This window comes from Rhinatrema bivittatum, chromosome 2 (assembly GCF_901001135.1).
Source record: "Rhinatrema bivittatum chromosome 2, aRhiBiv1.1, whole genome shotgun sequence".
In the NCBI taxonomy this organism is placed as follows: domain Eukaryota; kingdom Metazoa; phylum Chordata; class Amphibia; order Gymnophiona; family Rhinatrematidae; genus Rhinatrema; species Rhinatrema bivittatum.
Window position 1 is genome coordinate 531,020,017 of NC_042616.1, and position 18,717 is coordinate 531,038,733.

Sequence of the window (18,717 nt, forward strand, 5' to 3'; positions counted from 1 at the left end):
CTGACCTCAAACTTTAGCCTTATTTCATCTGGGCTCCATTTTCAGCTGCTTGCCGGAAGGGAAAGTTAGCCAGATAAACGTATCTGGATGGTATATTTAGTGGCGCATGCTCTTTGCTAACTTAAATTATCAGGCTGTATTGGTCAGATATTGCTGAAAGTTGGCATTATGCAGCTAACATAGCCAGATCATTTTTTACACTGCCACAGAATGTCTCTGGACGACCCTAACATAGCCAGATAAGATTTTAGCTAACAACTCACCAGCTATGTCAGAGCAGTCAAACTGGCAGGATTTCTAAATCCTACAGTTTGGCTAAGTCTGAACTTAGTTGGACAAACTGCTTTAAATATTTACCTTTGTGTTTATTCTATGCTTTATTGACTTCTGTTACTATTTTCATCTCCACCTCCTCCTCAACCAGCCTCTCTCATAAGAAAGGCTGGTTGAGGAGGAGGTGGAGATGAAAATAGTAACAGAAGTCAATAAAGCATAGAATAAACACAAAGGTAAATATTTAAAGCAGTTTGTCCAACTAAGTTCAGACTTAGCCAAACTGTAGGATTTAGAAATCCTGCCAGTTTGACTGCTTTCTTTATGTTCCTCTTAAGTTTATACCCTTTGGTGCCTCTTATACTGATTTCTTGTCATAGACCTACATCTCCACTGGAAAATGCTTCTTGACCACTTACTATCTTTTTAAGGTATAAAAAAGTTGGTATCATATCCCTTCTTCCTTTCCTCTTCTCTAGGATCTATAAATCTAGATCTTGAAATCACTTTAAATATATTTGAGTGCAGGCTCTGCACTATTTTGGTAGTCATTTTCTAGATTGCCTACTTTTGGAGTTACTGCCTCCAGAAATGGACAAAAAAATCCAGATGAGTTCTCATCAATGACCTATATAGAGATGATATCACTTCCTTTTTTTCTCCTGATTATACTTCTTCCTATGCAGTTTATCTTCTAGATCTCTCCATTGCCTTGTTAAAATGTGTTACTATGTTGAGATCATTAGATATGATCGCACCATTTGGTATATATCAGTATTTCCCCCTCTACCCCATCATACACTGCTTGCTTGGATTCCTGTGCACCAAATGTATGACTCTATACTTGCTTATACTTTAAATCTTAATGGCTAAACTCTTGTCCACTTTTGATATTTAGATCACATCTCATTTTTATACTCCATTCTGAGTGTATACCCTTGTTACAGATCTATTACCTGTAAAAAGATCAAATATACCTACCAACTACACTGTAATCCAACTTCTAAATATCTACTGAAGAGAACCGGATACAAGCAAGATCCCTGAAGTACGCAACTAATACCCTCCTTTCCTTGGAACATCTATTTACCTCTGCCCATCAGTCAACTACTTTCTTATCCAGATTATTACCTTAGGACCAACCCGAGTCTGCTCAGATTATTGATGAGCCCCTAGTGTGGATTAGGGTCAGAAGGTTATATTTTAATTTTTTTGTTAGTTAACCTTTATTTCTGTGCAGAAACTTTACTGAAATGCAAGAATATAACATCCTGTTTTTGCCCCAATCTAAGTCTTTGACCAAACACAGAAACTGATGAGATTTGAAATGCTGTTCCTTTAATAAAACCATGCTGCCTTGAATTTTATTTCTGAATATGCGATTCTGTAAAAAATGCCAGATTCAAAATATTCCACTCGTTCTTCTTGTATTGACTATTAATGTTCCTACCACTGAAGTCTGACCGACCAGCCTTTAAGGTCTACTAGGGTTTTAGAAATGATGAACATTAATAGCAGTAACCAGCAAACCAGCATCTTCTTTATTACCCTTTTTTGAAAATGCATGGACCCTTCGCATGATTCTAGTCTGTTGAAACCATTCACGTTTTCAAAGACTAAACAGAACTGCTAGATCCTCTCTAAGTTCCTTTAATATCACAGTCTCTGTAAACTTATAATATGCCGACTGATCCCACTGCTTTGTTCACTTTCTGTTTTGCTAGTTCCATACAAGTCTTCTCCTCTGTAAATGGAAAGATATCTGATCCCTTCATAATATGTGTTTCTACCATTTTTATATTTGCTTCTTCTTCAGTCCATTCTTTGATGATCACTGAAAAATATTGGATCAACATTTCTGCTTTTTCCTGGTTATCGTCCACACATTCTTCCTATCTTTCATTCTTACAATACAAACTCTGAACTTCCTCCTCTAACTTAATAAAAAAAAAAAAAAAAAAAAAGACTTGTCACATTGTTTTGTACCTTAGTTATTCTTCCCTCCATTTGTGCTTTCTGTTATGCTCAGGCTTGTGAACCCTTGGCCGACGGGAGGATGGTATACCTTTCGGAGGATCCGTAGGTTCTCTCGTCGGGTGGCGAGGCAGAGCAGAAGACGGGACCAGCTGACACTTGGCACTGGGGACTGAGGCGACTGCGGAGGCGGATGAAGAGACGAGAAGAGGAGCTGTGTCTTCATCCCTGGAAGTCTGTGGTCCCCCCAGGAGGAGCCTGTAGGGACCCAGACCGCTGGGACTTAGGTGGACCTTTGAGAGGTCAGGTGTCGGTGCAAAGGCTGACTGGAGCTTCGCCCTGGAAGCCCGCGGTCCCCCCGGGAGGAGCCCATAGGGACTCGGGCCGCTGGGACTTAGGCGGGCCCTTGGAGACGGTAGTCTTGAAGGAGTCCTAGGTCGAGTGCCAGAGGGTCGTCGCTCACCAGACCGAAGTCACACACCAGAGAATCACCACTTGCCAATCCGAAGTCGTATACCAGAGAATCACCATAAGCCAATCTGAAGTCAGGAACCGGGAACACCAAGATGAAACAGGAACAGGATCCAAAGCTCAAGGAACCCACCAAAGCAAGCAGACTAGACAGCGCTGGAGGATGTTGCCAAGTCACTGGATGAGCAGAGGAAGTCTCCCTTTATACTTCCCCTGCTTAGGCTGCTGAGGAACAGGTGAAGCTTGTTAAATGGATCAGGTCCCTTTAAATCAGTGGAGGTGCGACCTCGCGCCTAAGGATGGCGGCGGCCATCTTGGATTTTCCCCCATGGATGAGACACACCGCTGGATGCCGAGAGGGGGGAGCAGGACGGCTTCCCCTGCAGCGAGCAGCACCGGAGGCCGTGCGGGAGCGACGGCCCAGATCAGAGCCCTTTCCCGGGGCTCCCGCGGTGAAGGAACGCCGCGGACAAGGTAGGGGTCCGCGGTCATGGCACACCATGGCCGCGGAACACAATACCTTCGTTGATTTAAATTACCTTCCCTGATTTCCTCAGCCTTTCCAGATACTGTTCTGCTGTCCTCATTCTGATATCTTTTGTACCTTTTTCAATATTAATTTTTTTTGGGTGGCACTTTGGCCAGGTAGTTTTTTGAGACAACACATATTCATATTTTGGAAAATGCAAAAGTATGCACAAAAGTGCAAACCTCTCTCTAATCCCACCACCAGCAATGCCTCTTATAATAGATTAAAGTATACATATAAGGGCACTATGCTCATACGTTTACCCACATATAAGGCGGGCAATTTCCTAAATGCCCATTTCTATGTATAAAGCATTGTTTTACTTGTGGAAATAGCTTTTAAAATTACCTTCTTTACCTACACCTTCTTCAGATACTTCTTTTGAAGATCATATTGTAAATGATTTATTATAGTTACCGAGTTACCTTCTACTACTGGCTTCTCTTCTCCCTAGTTCCAGTACCCTTGTTTTATTGTAACTTTTGCCTTTTCCTCTATGATAATGTTAATGTTATAACCCCCTGTTCGTTGTAAACCGATATGATATGATATGTATCATGAATGTCGGTATAAAAAAGCACTAACTTAATAAATATTGACTTCTTTATCCTCTTAGTTTTATATTAGTTTTCTAATGTAAAGATGCTTTGCCTTAACTATGGCTCCTTGTAGCACTGCCAGTGCTCACTGTTCCTCTACTTCAATTAGGTCTCATTCTACTAACTCCTTACTACTAGGTCTACCAAATAACTCAATACAACCACTTCAAATGCTACAAAATGCAGCTGCACGCTTGATTACTAACACACACCGCCACGAACACATTACTCCAGCTCTTCAACTCCTACACTGGCTTCCGATTGCATCTAGGATAATATTCAAAGTTCTCACCCTTATACACAAGACATTATATAACCAAGACATGCATTGGTATTCCGAGTTCTTTATATTCCATACATCGGACAGACCAATTAGAAAAATGCACCAGGCTAAGCTAAATACTCCAACGTTTAAACAAATAAGATATGTCACAACGAGAGAACGAACATTTACGATAGCTGGAATTAACATGTGGAACAAACTTCCCACTGATCTACGCCTGGAACCCTGCCACAAGAAATTCAAACAGAATTTAAAAACATGGTTGTTCAAACAAGCCTACAATTTGTGAACCTTTCTCTTCAGACTAAAATTTAACATGACATTTATATAATACTATCTTCTCATTCCAATCAGTTACTATTAATTACACTAAACACACTATGGTGTCCTATTTACCTGCAATATGATTAATATTGTAATTATCTCCGATCTAATTCTGATTTGAAAATTTCTGTATTGTTAATAATGTACTATTAAGTTGATCTGCCAGTCTTATACCCCTAGCTAATTTCTAGTTTGATTTATTTCAATTATTGTAAGTTCTATGTTATCAGCTATATATCATTACTTATATCTGTTGGATTGTAAAGCTTGTTGCTAATTTAATGTTCATTGTAAACCGAGGTGATGTTTGCTAACGAGCCGCGGTATATAAAAATCCTTAAATAAATAAAATAAATAAATACTAGTGATTCCTTAAGGTACCTTCCTCATTTTAACAAAGCTGGTATTCTTGATGTCCATGTTCTCACTTTTCTGAAATGTTTTATATTTCCTTCCCTATTATTTGAAATTGCATTGATTATTTTAAGTAATTTTCCTCGGTTTAAATACCTGTACAGATTATTGGTCTCTTTTGCTCTCTCTACTCAACTTAGTTATTTTGATAACTCAAGAATCAATAATTTAGAACAGGTTCTTGTGAAATACTAGGCTATTTGAAAACTTAACTTATACAGTTACATGAGAATCTGTATTTACATAGCAGAAGTTAAAAAAAAAAACAATGAAGATTTACTATGGCTTTAGGAACTTTTTTGAAAACAATAATACTGAAATACAATTCTACCAATAGTGATGAAAACGTCTAGAGGGGAAACCTATCAAGTCTATATCAGCAAAAAATGACAAAGGGACTGGTTGCACCTTGTACACCAGTTGATTTACTGAGGCATAAGTTTGAGGACAAGAGTCCATTTCCTCAGATGCATTAAGTGCAGTTCAGGAAGAGGGTATATACTGTATATACAAGAGTGGATGGGGGGTGGGAGATATACAGTATAGAGATGATGTTAAGGAGCAAACAACAGTGTATGGAAAGGGAGTGATAACAGCATAATAAAGCTGACAACTGCAGCGGGTGAGAGAAACCATTGGCATGATAAACTAAGTACAGTTAAGTACATTTACAACTATAATGTACCATGAAACCATTGTCCCTATTGAGGCCTAAGGTGATGGTGTCAAGCTTCTTGATGAGCGGTAATTGGGGAAATTACTTACCTGATAATTTTGTTTTCCTTCGTGTAGACAGATGGAGAACACTGTAGACAGTGGGAACACTGAGAGGAGAGGATCACCTTGCTGGTGGCTGAAAGGAATCAGTAAGTTTTGCTTGAGACATTGTCTTTTTTAAAAGTATTGGGGCAAAGTTAACTATCTGGGAATATTATTTAGTGTGTTTGTGTGTTCTGTAGACTTTTAAAGAACTGAGTGTTTATATTTAATACAAATTGAGTGTTTGTATTGGAAAAAAAAAGTCTGCAGACTTTTAAAGAACTGAGTGTTTGTATTTAATGCAAATTGAGTGTTTGTATTGAAAAAAAACCCCACAAAAAAATCCAAACAAACCCAAAAAGTAGCCAGAAGCTAGAAATAAGCTAGGAGCAGTGTATACCTAAATAAAAAAGTTGAATAGTTCAGCTCAGTTACTCACCTTGGAAAGGTGTTGAGGTAGTGTGATTGGGTTTGAATAGGGACCAACATTTGTTAATCAAGAGAGCAGTGAGTCACTCTGGCTGACTAACTGAAGTTAGACTGTATTTCCCAACCCTCCCACCCACCCACCTCTAGCTCATCCCTTAATTTATAGGCAGGTACCACTTTCACAAAAAAAAACAACCCATCAACAAAAACTTTATTGAGAATTTGATCAGACCATGGTAGGCCACTACCAGACACATAGTGAATTCACTAATACATTTAAAGTACGTTAGACACATTCCTACTCCCAGAGCAACCTAAAACTTAACTAGGAACTGATCAAAATTGAGATGAAGGCAGCAGTCCAGCAGCAAGAGGGGGGCTTCCCAGTCTTTTGCATAGAGTGTCACATGTATGATTTTTTACCCACTGGTGAGAAGTTGTACATGTGCATGTGATGCAAAGAGCTCCTGGCTCTCAGAGAACGAGTCCGATCTCTGGAGGCTAGAGTGGCAGACCTGGAGGAACTGAGGCAGACAGACGTATATAGATGAGACCTTCAGGGACATAGTAGTCAAGTCTCAACTTCAGACTGGCAGCCTTGGTGCTGCCTTGGAGGAAGAAGGTCTCATGATGGGAGAGCACCAACCAGGTGCAGCAGGAAAGGATCCTGTAGCAAGAACCTGCTCTCCAGGTGATGCATTGTTCTTTCGCACTGAGGATATCTCCCCAAGGCCTACTGCCCAGGAGGGAAGGGTTAGGTCGGCCTTCATAGTTGGTGATTCGATTATTAGGAATGTAGATAGCTAGTGGCTGGTGGGCGTGCGGATTGCCTGGTAATATGCCTACCTGGTGCGAAAGTGGCGGACCTCACGCATCACCTAGATAGGATTTTAGACAGTGCTGGGGAGGAGCCGGCTGTCGTGGTACATGTGGGTACCAGCGACATAGGAAAATTTTGGAGGGAGGTTCTGGAAGCCAAATTTAGGCTCTTAGGTAGAAAACTTAAATCCAGAACCTCCAGGGTAGTATTCTCTGAAATGCTCCCTGTTCCACGCGCAGGTCACCAGAGGCAGGCAGAGCTCCGGAGTCTCAATGCGTGGATGAGACGATGGTGCAAGGAAGAGGGATTCAGTTTTGTTAGGAACTGGGGAACCTTTTGGGGAAGGGGGAGTCTCTTCCGAAGGGATGGGCTCCACCTTAACCAGGGTGGAACCAGACTGCTGGCGCTAACCTTTAAAAAGGAGATAGAGCAGCTTTTAAACTAGAACAAAGGGGAAAGCCGACAGTCGCTCAGCAGCGCATGGTTCAGAGAGAGGTATCTTCAAAGGATACTAATGATGCATTAGAATTAGGGCATCCCGCCAGTGAGGTTCCAATAATTAGAAAAATAGTCCAAGTGCCTGTAACTAAAAACTCACCTGAGTTAAAAAAGTCTAACTTATCCCTATCAATTAAAAAGCAGAATGAAAATACAAACAAAAAACAAACTTTGAAATGTTTGTATGCTAATGCCAGAAGTCTAAGACGTAAGATTGGAGAATTAGAATGTATAGCCTTGAATGATGACACAGACTTAATTGGCATCTCAGAGACATGGTGGAAAGAGGATAACCAATGGGATAGTGCTATACCGGGATACAAATTATATCGCAATGACAGAGATGAGCACCCGGGAGGAGGTGTGGCGCTTTATGTCTGGGATGGCATAGAGTTCAACAGGAAACATCCTGCATGAGACTAAATACAAAATTGAATCTTATGGGTAGAAATCCCTTGTGTGTCGGGGAAGACAATAGTGATAGGGGTATACTACCTTCCACCTGGTCAAGATGGTGAGACAGACAGTGAAATGCTAAGAGAAATTAGGGAAGCTAACCAAATTGGTAGTGCAGTAATAATGGTTGACTTCAATTACCCCAATATTGACTGGGTAAATGTATCATCTGGACATGCTAGAGAGATAACGTTCCTGGATGGAATAAATGATAGCTTTATGGAGCAATTAGTTCAGGAACCAACGAGAGAGGGAGCAATTTTAGATCTAATTCTCAGTGGAGCACAGGACTTGGTGAGAGAGGTAATGGTGGTGGGGCCACTTCGCAATAGTGATCATAATATGATCAAATTTGATTTAATGACTGGAAGAGGAACAGTGTACAAATCCAAGGCTCTCGTGCTAAACTTTCAAAAGGGAAACTTTGATAAAATGAGAAAAATTGTTAGAAAAAAACTGAAAGGAGCAGCTACAAAAGTAAAAATGTCCAAGAGGCGTGGCCATTGTTAAAAAATACCATTCTAGAAGCACAGTCTAGATGTATTCCACACATTAAGAAAGGTGGAAAGAAGGCAAAACGATTACCAGCATGGTTAAAATGGGAGGTGAAAGAAGCTATTTTAGCCAAAAGATCTTCATTCAAAAATTAGAAGAAGGTTCCAACAGAAGAAAATAGGATAAAGCATAAACGTTGGCAAGTTAAATGTAAGACATTGATAAGACAGGCTAAGAGAGAATTTGAAAAGAAGTTGGCTGAAGAGGCAAAAACTCACAGTAAAATCTTTTTTAAATATATCCGAAGCAGAAAGCCTGTGAGGGAGTCAGCTGGACCGTTAGATGATCAAGGGGTTAAAGGGGCACTTAGAGAAGATAAGGCCATCGCGGAAAGATTAAATGATTTCTTTGCTTCGGTGTTTACTGAAGAGGATGTTGGGGAGGTACCCGTAATGGAGAAGGTTTTCATGGGTAATGATTCAAATGGACTGAATCAAATCACAGTGAACCTAGAAGATGTGGTAGGCCTGATTGACAAACTGAAGAGTAGTAAATCACCTGGTCCGGATGGTATACACCCCAGACTTCTGAAGGAACTAAATAATGAAATTTCAGACCTATTAGTAAAAATTTGTAACCTATCATTAAAATCATCCATTGTACCTGAAGACTGGAGGATAGCAAATATAACCCCAATATTTAAAAAGGGCTCCAGGGGCGATCCGGGAAACTACAGACCCGGTTAGCCTGACTTCAGTGCCAGTAAAAATAGTGGAAAGTGTTATAAACATCAAAATCACAGAACATATAGAAAGACATGGTTTAATGGAACAAAGTCAGCATGGCTTTACCCAGGGCAAGTCTTGCCTCACAAATCTGCTTCATTTTTTTGAAGGAGTTAATAAACACGTGGATAAAGGTGAACCGGTAGAAGTAGTATACTTGGATTTTCAGAAGGCGTTTGACAAAGTTCCTCATGAGAGGCTTCTAGGAAAAGTAAAAAGTCATGGGATAGGTGGCGATGTCCTTTCGTGGATTGCAAACTGGCTAAAAGACAGGAAACAGAGAGTAGGATTAAATGGACAATTTTCTCAGTGGAAGGGAGTGGACAGTGGAGTGCCTCAGGGATCTGCATTGGGACCCTTACCTTTCAATATATTTATAAATGATCTGGAAAGAAATATGACGAGTGAGATAATCAAATTTGCAGATGACACAAAACTGTTCAGAGTAGTTAAATCACAAGCAGATTGTGATAAATTGCAGGAAGACCTTGTGAGACTGGAAAATTGGGCATCCAAATGGCAGATGAAATTTAATGTGGATAAGTGCAAGGTGATGCATACAGGGAAAAATAACCCATGCTATAATTACACAATGTTGGGTTCCATATTAGGTGCTACAACCCAAGAAAGAGATCTAGGCGTCATAGTGGAAAACACATTGAAATCGTCTGTTCAGTGTGCTGCGGCAGTCAAAAAAGCAAACAGAATGTTGGGAATTATTAGAAAGGGAATAGTGAATAAAACGAAAAATGTCATAATGCCTCTGTATCGCTCCATGGTGAGACCGCACCTTGAATACTGTGTACAATTCTGGTCGCCACATCTCAAAAAATATATAATTGCGATGGAGAAGGTACAGAGAAGGGCTACCAAAATAAGGGAAATGGAACAGCTCCCCTATGAGGAAAGACTAAAGAGGTTAGGACTTTTCAGCTTGGAGAAGAGATGGCTGAGGGGGGATATGATAGAGATTTTTTAAATTATGACAGGTCTAGAACGGGTAGATGTGAATCGGTTATTTACTCTTTCAGATAATACAAAGACTAGGGGGCACTCCATGAAGTTAGCATGGGACACATTTATTTATTTCAGAGCTTTTATATACCGAGGTTTAGCAAAAAGCCTTCACCCCGGTTTACAGTAGAACAATTTGTTACATAGAACAGTACATGGAACATCGAATGGTATAGGTTACATCAAACTGTTAGGAGATTGACTTAGAACTAATCTTAAACGTTTGAACAAGGTTGCGTCAAATTGAATTAAAAAAAAAAACTTTAACAGCAATAAGGAACTGAGAAACGAGTTAGTAAGAACAGGACAATATGGCAAAGAGATATGCAAGAGGTTAGGGTGGAAGGACTAATCGGAGAAAGTCCTTTTTTACTCAATGCACGATTAAACTCTGGAATTTGTTGCCAGAGGATGTGGTTAGTGCAGTTAGTATAGCGGTGTTTAAAGAAGGATTGGATAAGTTCTTGGAGGAGAAGTCCATTACCTGCTATTAAGTTCACTTAGAGAATAGCCACTGCCATTAGCAATGGTAACATGGAATAGACTTAGTTTTTGGGTACTTGCCAGGTTCTAATGGCCTGGATTGGCCACTGTTGGAAACAGGATGCTGGGCTTGATGGACCCTTGGTCTGACCCAGTATGGCATATTCTTATGTTCTTATCGGTCCTGAGTCCATCTGCTACATGCTAGGAAATCAGCAGTTTCCTTTGGAGTGTTCTTATGAAGTTTCTATGTTTGAGTGCGGCAACCTTAAGGTCAGAGTGTGTCCTAGAAGTGTTTTCCTACTGGACACTCAAATGCTAAACTGTAGAATTAGAAAGTTTATACTATCATTTTAGATCTGAATAGATCAATGTCTTCTCTGTGCCTTGCATCATCCCCTCTTCATCTTCATGTTTATACTGTAGATAGGGAACCTTTGGTTTTCCTCACTAAAAGGCAAATACCATTTGAATGGGCAGGTTCTGTGTAGAAGAAATCAGTAAAGGGAGGGTTGAGTTTACTCTCCCATATGGAAGCTGCAGATGGTGTGATCTAGCTGTTTATTATCCAACAGCACCATCTATCTTTATGGATTTTAGTTAGGATTTTGTTGGAGCAGGAACTTCCTATTCCATTCCTCTGTAATGTTCTCCTTATTTATGGGAATAAGAGTAAGGAAGATCCCATTTAGGATTCAGCCTCCTATTGAACTGATTACTGGCCTTTATGCTTGCTTTTGACTCTATAAATCCAAATTTTGGAGAATTCCCTGGGAAAGCCAGTCCCCGTTGTTGTAGTGCACAGGGGCATCCCTGTACTTAAGGCTGGATTTGGACTAAGGAAGACCTTCATTGTGCTATCTCTCCTTTAGAGGATAGACCTGACAGTGACCTGCTGCAGAGGAGTTTCAACTTTGAAATAACAACCTTTTTGTGCTATCTCCTCTGATTTGAGGCAAGTTTGTTTTATTCTAACTTTTCTGCTTATTACTTGATTTTTCCCCTTGTTGGGTTGAAATACTATCTCTGTTTTACTGGGAACTGATGGCCCTTGGGAGAGAGGTGTCTTTCATTCTGAAGGAACAAGAAGTGTGGAGAAATTCATTTGAAGGAAAGGATCCCTGCAAATTGCACAAAAGTAAAGAAACTAGAGGATACAAAGTAAAGGTAACAAAAACTTTGTAGTTGCTTTCTTAAGTAAAGTGCCCATCAGGTGCTGCCCAAGGAACTAAAGGATTGAGGAGGGTTTCAGAAATATATTAAACCAGGCACTACGTTCTGATAAAATATTGGGACTGTATTCTAACCACCTTCAGTGGTAACAGCTGGAATTAAATCTAAGGAGAAAGGAGGACTAAACTAATTTCAATCTGATAAACTGAAAATCTGATAATTGGGAAGAAGAAGGAATTCAGTGCAAATAAAGTGCTTCCAGTGAAACATAAGGACTTTGCTAAAGAAGTGGAGACACAAGTTTATTAAGCTTTCTGTTTTATTATTTATTGACTTTGCTTGAGAAAGGAATTGAAGCTGTAAATATCTTTCAGTCATCTAATCAATTATCAGTAAAGAAGTTGGAAACCACCATTCTTAATGTATTTACTGGATGCAAGGACAGTGACACTTATTAGTGCTGTGTACCAAGGACAGAGAAGGGCTTGTGTTACAAAAAGCAGATTAGTAGAACTATTGTTCTTTCCCACATTAGAATCCTGGAACTCAGTTAAGCTATTTGTGGAGTGAAAGAGATGGGATGATATTAATGGAGTTTTGGCAAAAATGGTCCATCCCCCATTTCTTTTCTATGTGCCCCTGGGTGCCAGCAAAAGGATCTGTTCCGCCCAAGGGTTTTATACATACATATATATGTGTGTGTGTATGTATATATATATATATATATATTTAAAAAAAAAAAAACCACACACACACACACATCTAATTCCTGGACTGACATCATGCATCTATTGAAGTAGACCTCTTTTCCTTGAACGCTCATTCCTTAATAAATCAGTCTATGAGGTACCATCAACTTCTTTGCCTTAATCCCACCAATATTTTTCTTTGCATTTTAACTGCAGAAAATGGCCACTTCAAGTAATAATTTTATAATCTACTTAGTTTTGTCTTTCAACTATTTTTGACTCATCTGCTTGAGCATTAATATTTATTTTGTGGGGAGGGACCTCTCTCTTACATTCCTGTTTCATTTTAAAATGTATTAGTTTAAGGCAATGATCACAAAGGAAAATGAGTATAAAGGTGTAAAGTTCAAAAACAAACAATTTTACTAGAAGAGTACATATTTCATAGACAATGAGGCCAAAACTTAAGCTGCATCTATCAATGAAGATTGTCTGTTGCTGTGCAAAAAACAAAGATATCAGTTATGTGCATTTCCCAAAACTAACAAAGGGGCCGATGCAAAAAACTTGCGCCCGATTTCATAACGTGCCCCCAGGCACCACTCCTGGGGGCACGATGCAATATTTAAATTAGGGATTGCGTTGTCGAGGAGGCGCTAGGGGCGATTGTGCTCCCCTAGTGCCTCATTGACAGCACAAGCCAGAAAGAGGTCCATTGTGGTGACTGTCCACCAGTTAAGAAAACAGACGCTGAATTTATCAGCATTCCGTTTTCCTAACCAGCGTACATGCAGGGGTTAGGAAAATGGACGCTGATTCATCGTTCATTCTCCCAACCTGACTACCGGCACCAGAAGGAATGTATAAAATCAATATTAAAGTGTCAGGCACTTAATATTAATTTATTCACTCCACTTATTGCGGATTGGTCCCTTTACTGTCACATGTCAGTGAAAGGACCAATTTCCTTTCAGAAGGCAGTCCTGAAAGGGGCTTGGTTCTTTCACTGACATGTGACAGTGTAGAGGCCAATTGCTGATTGGTCCCTTTACTGTCACATGTCAGTGAAAGGACCAATCTCCTTTCAGAAGGCAGTCCTGAAAGGGGATTGGTCCTTTCACTGACAAATGTCAGTGAAAAGGACCAATGGGCAATAAGTGAAGGAGTGACTATATTAATATTAAGTGCCCGACACTTTAATATTGATTTTATATACTCCTTCTGGTACTGGTAGTCAGGTTCGGAGAATGGACGCTGAATTAACCAGCATCCATTTCTCAAACCCCTGCCAGTTTTTATTATTTTTTTTAAAGAGTTGTTCCTCCCACTTATCTCAAGGATATTAAGAAGGAGGCAGTACAGAAAAGCAGTTTTTTCTGCTTTTCTGTACTAGTTTTAGTAGTGATCAGTAATTAACGCCTGCGCTGGGAAGGCGTTAATTTATGATCGCTAAAATGTGCGTCCTAGACTCACATTTTTTTTTTGCATAGGGAGTGAATAGCTAATAGCCTCATTCACATGCATTTGCATGTGATGAGCGCTATTAGTTTCACTCCGCATTGGACATGTGTTGTAGAGGCGCTAATCCCTTTGCATAAGGGGATTAGTTAGCACCTCTACAACCCGCATCTAACTGCAGGTTATACATTGTGCTGGGCTCAGCGCACTGTATTGCATCGGCCCCAAAGAAAATAAGCTTGCACATCTTATGTGGGGGGCCTCTGCTGGTGAAGAGATCTATTAAGGTAGTTGGGTAGCAGCAGGAGTAGAGGATGCAGAACTGAAGACAAGCTATGGTCGAAGGCAGGCAGTGGCCAGGAGTGTCCAGGAGTCAAGCAGCAGACAGTGGCAGGAAGGAGTATCCAAGAGTCAGGCCAAGATCAATACTAGGTATCCATCCATAGGGAAGGACAGATGGATAGGCAGGGCAGGAAGGCACGGAGCAGAACAGACAGGCGAGGAACTGAAGACATGGAATATAGAAGCTGGAGAATGAGCAAGAGGAACGCTGAGGCAATTCACACTACAGGAACATAGGGAGACCTGTTGCTGAGGCGTCAGTAGAGAATCTGCAGGGGCCTTTTATAGGCCAGAAGAGTGATATCATCTGGAGGCACCTTCAGCCCTGGGCCCTTTATACCTGGATACATCAGGCGCGCGCCTTAGTTGCAGGGCCAGATGATGTTGATGGCGTCCTGATGTGCTGGTGAACGGTGGTGTGCTGCAAAGACTCTGGGAGGCCGGCCGCATCAGGAGAGGAGAAGAGGCCCTGCTACAAGGTGAGTGCTGCGGTTTGTGGGGACAGATTGCTGAGTGCAACAGTACTTCCCCTCTTAAGCCCCCTCTCTGAAGCTTTGGGTTTCTTGGGGTACCAATGATGGACCTCACTCAGGAGATTATGGTCCAAAAAGATGGAGGCTGGCTCTCATGAATTTTCCTCTGGTTCGTAGTTTTTCCAAGAAAGGAGGTACTTGATATTTTTTGCCCCATGGCATGAATCCAAGATTTCTTCTACTTCATAAATGGAATCTCTATCAATGGCAATATCCGGAGGTTCAGGTAGTGCCCTAGAGGGCAATGAGAGCTTCGTTTTTTTCTACCGGGTCGTTTTTCGGTTCGAGTACTTCGTGGTACATTTCGGGTTTTCTCGTTTCGTTTTTCCGAAAAACGAAACGAGGAAACCCGAAAACGGGGCCGAAAAACGAATCAGTAATCGAAGCTAAAAAAAACCCACCCCAAGCACTTAAAAACGTTTTAAAGCATACATATACAACCCCCCCCCCCCATCCCGATCCCTCCCCAAGACTTACGAAGATCCCTGGTGGTCCAGCGGGGTCCCGGCTTCTATTTGCCCTCCGTGCCCTCCGTGCCAGTGCAAGCCGCGCGCCTCCGAATAGCCCGAACTACCATGTCACAGGGGCTTTCGGCGCTATTGGCCAGCCCCTGTCACATGGCCATCGGCGCCATCTTGTGCTCCTATCATGTGACAGGAGCTGACCAATGGCGCCGAAAGCCTCTGTGACATAGTATGGGCAAAGGCTATCGGCGCCATTTTGGTTACTGGCAGCCGAAAACGAAATCGCTCCTGGACCCCTGCTGGATCCCCAGGGATTATTGGCAAGCCTTGGGTGGGGGTCAGGAGGGGGCTCCTGACCCCCCCAAGGCTTGCCAATAATCCCTGGGGGTCCAGCAGGGGTCCGGGAGCGATTTCGTTTTCGGCTGCCAGTAACCAAAATGGCGCCGATAGCCTTTGCCCATACTATGTCACAGAGGCTTTCGGCGCCATTGGTCAGCTCCTGTCACATGATAGGAGCACAAGATGGCGCCGATGGCCATGTGACAGGGGCTGGCCAATAGCGCCGAAAGCCCCTGTGACATGGTAGTTCGGGCTATTCACTATTCAGCACCATTTTGAGGCGCGCGGCTTGCACTGGCATGGAGGGCACGGAGGGAAAATGGAGGCCGGGACCCCGCTGGACCACCAGGGATCTTCGTAAGTGTTAGGGAGGGATAGGGATAGGGATCGGGATCGGGATCGGGGGGGGGGGGGTATTAGCTAATTTAAATGTTTGGGGTGGTTTGGGGTGTTTTTTTTATTTAAAAAAAAAAATTTGTGCCCCTCTCCCCAGGCAAACCCGAAAACCAAATTTTCCCCGAAATTCGGGGAAAATTCATTTCGGGTTTCGGGGACAACGAAATGCCAACGAAGTAGGAAATTTCGTTGAATTTCCTACTTCGGGCGAAAAACGATACACATCTCTAGAGAGCACCAGTGTTTTAAGTATTGATACATGAAATACATTGTGTATCTGTAACGTGACTGGCAATTTTAACTGGTAGGTGACGGATCCTAGTTGTCGGAGGACAGCAAAGGGTCCAATATAGCGTGGGGCTAAGTGCATGGATGGGACACGGAGGCATAGATGCCATGTACTCAGCCATACTTCCTCGCCCACTTTAAATTCAGGCATTGGCGTTCTGTGGGCATCTGTGGTTTCTTTGGCCTTATCAGCGGCTTTTTGAATCAGAACATTGGTCCGTGCACATAGTCCTTGCAATTCCTAGGCTGATAATTGGGCTGCTGGTGAGGACACTATCACTGGGAATGGAAGAGGTAACTGTTGTTTCCCATTGTTGAGTCCGGTCGCAGATGGCTGCACCCGCTCTGCCTTACCTCTTTTCTACCCTTTTCCTCCTCTTTGGGCAAGATGGCTGCCTCCGATGCCACGTGCCGAAACCCTCGGCGTCTCCAACTCAGCATGGGCGTCCCAGTCTGCCATGCTCTTTCCCGTGGCTTCCTAGGGCACGCGCATGTTGCCTACGCTTAAGTACATGTCATGGCGGGAACCTCGGGGCGTCCCCACCACATGACGTCAATACCTCCGAATATTTAAGCCTCCGCTACGCTACCTACATTGAGTTAGCAAGGACTTCGGTTTAGCTACTCTGACCGCTCTAAGTTGCTCGCTTAGACGCCGCGCTACCCTCCGGGGAATCTCGCTCCTAACGAAGCTCTAGGCACCCGCTCCTCAGGGGCCTCTATTTATTTCAGGATCTTCTGTATTATCAGGTACTCGCTCCTCGAGGGCCTATCAGTCCAGTGTATCCTGCACCACGGACCTTCAGTCCCATCATCTCCACTGCCAGGAAGACGCTCACACTACGCTCCCGTGAGAACCTCTACGATCCGGTTCTCCAACTCCACCCACCAGGCTCGGCTTTCCTGCACTGCGGGTTCCTATCTACCTTGAATATCTGGTGAGACTTCTACATCTGAGACTGTCTGAACGTATTGGCACCTTGCTGGAATTCAGTGCCTTTCCTTCCTGCTTCATACCATCTATCTACAGCAGTACAATAAAGCTTTCCACCTCCAAGTGTCTACTCTCTGAGTTTAGCCTATCGCTGTGGTTCCCCATGGGGTCCCTCCCTGTGGGAGTAGTCATCTCCATTGTGAATAAGGGTCCACAAGATGCCACAAACACAACACCCATAGACCAGTTGAAAAGTATTGGCAGTATTAATATGGGTACTTTGAGAAAACTTATCCCAGGGCATGAGCATGGCCCAGTTACCCTAGCACTTGTTGAGCGGGGGAAGGTCTTGAAAGTGCGGATGGTGTGTTTTGATTGACTGTTTCCTTGGCGCCATGAAGCCACCATGAAGTCTAGCATGATGACAAACTGTTTACAGAGGAAGCGCCAGTATTTTGCAGTGAATTATACCCCTCTGTCAGACAATATGTGCTTTGGCAAGCCGTGCAGGCAAAAGACATGGAGGGTAAAGAGTCATGCCTGTTTGGGGGCCGAAGGGAAGCCCAGAATTGGAACGAAGTAGACCATCTTAGAGAACTGATCCACAACCAACCATTTCGCAATGGTGCTGTCTGAGAGGGGGAGGTCCACGATGAAGTCCATAGATAGGTGGGTCCAGGGTTCCCTGGGGGCTGGCAACAGCTGTAACACCCCCAGAGTTGGCCACAAAAGTTCATTTGCTGTGCACAGGTAGGGCAACAAGTCCATGTAGGCCCTGATGTCTTGCTTCATTTGGGGCTATCAGTAGTGTCGCTGAAGCAGCTCAAGAGTTTGTGCCCACCCAGGGTCACCTGTGAGACAGGAGTCATGGGCCTAATTCAACACTTTCTCATGTAGTATGGAAGGTATGACTGTCTTCCCTGGAGGGACGGTCACCATGGTAGCCAGGAGTATCTTAGCGGGATCAATAATGTGTCAGAGGTTCTGGGGTGTCCTCGGTCTGGAAGGAGCACAAAAGGGCATCCACCCTTTGATTTTTGAGTGCCGGACGATATCGCAGTTCAAAGTCAAAGCGAGTGAAGAACAAAGACCAGCAAGCTTGTCTCACATTTAACTGCTGAGCTTTGTGGAGATGTTTGATGTTTTAGGATCTATATAAATAGTGTTACAGCGTTGAGCTCCTTTGAGTAAATGGCACCATCCCTCAAAAGGATAATTTAACAGCTAAAAGCTCTCAATCTCCAATGCTGTACTTATGCTCTGCAGGCGAGAACTTCCTTGAAAAGAAGGAATTTGGTTGATGTAATCTTTCTGAAGAATGCTGGCTTAGTATTTCCCCTATGCTCCGGGTGGAGGCATCAAAATCTAGGATGAAGGGCCACATGAGGTCTGAATGACGCAGACAGGGCCCACCTAAAAGGCATTCTTCAGCTTCTGGAATGCCTCCACAGCTTTGGATGGCCAGTCTTTAGTGTTGGCACCCTTGCGAGTGAGA

General features: G+C 42.7%; 1 protein-coding gene across 1 annotated transcript in view; it reads right to left on the reverse strand.

Annotated features, from left to right (window-relative positions):
- Positions 1-18,717, reverse strand: part of ATP9B (ATPase phospholipid transporting 9B (putative)) — a 1,157,977-nt gene that overhangs the window by 387,414 nt on the left and 751,846 nt on the right. The window lies entirely within an intron of this gene.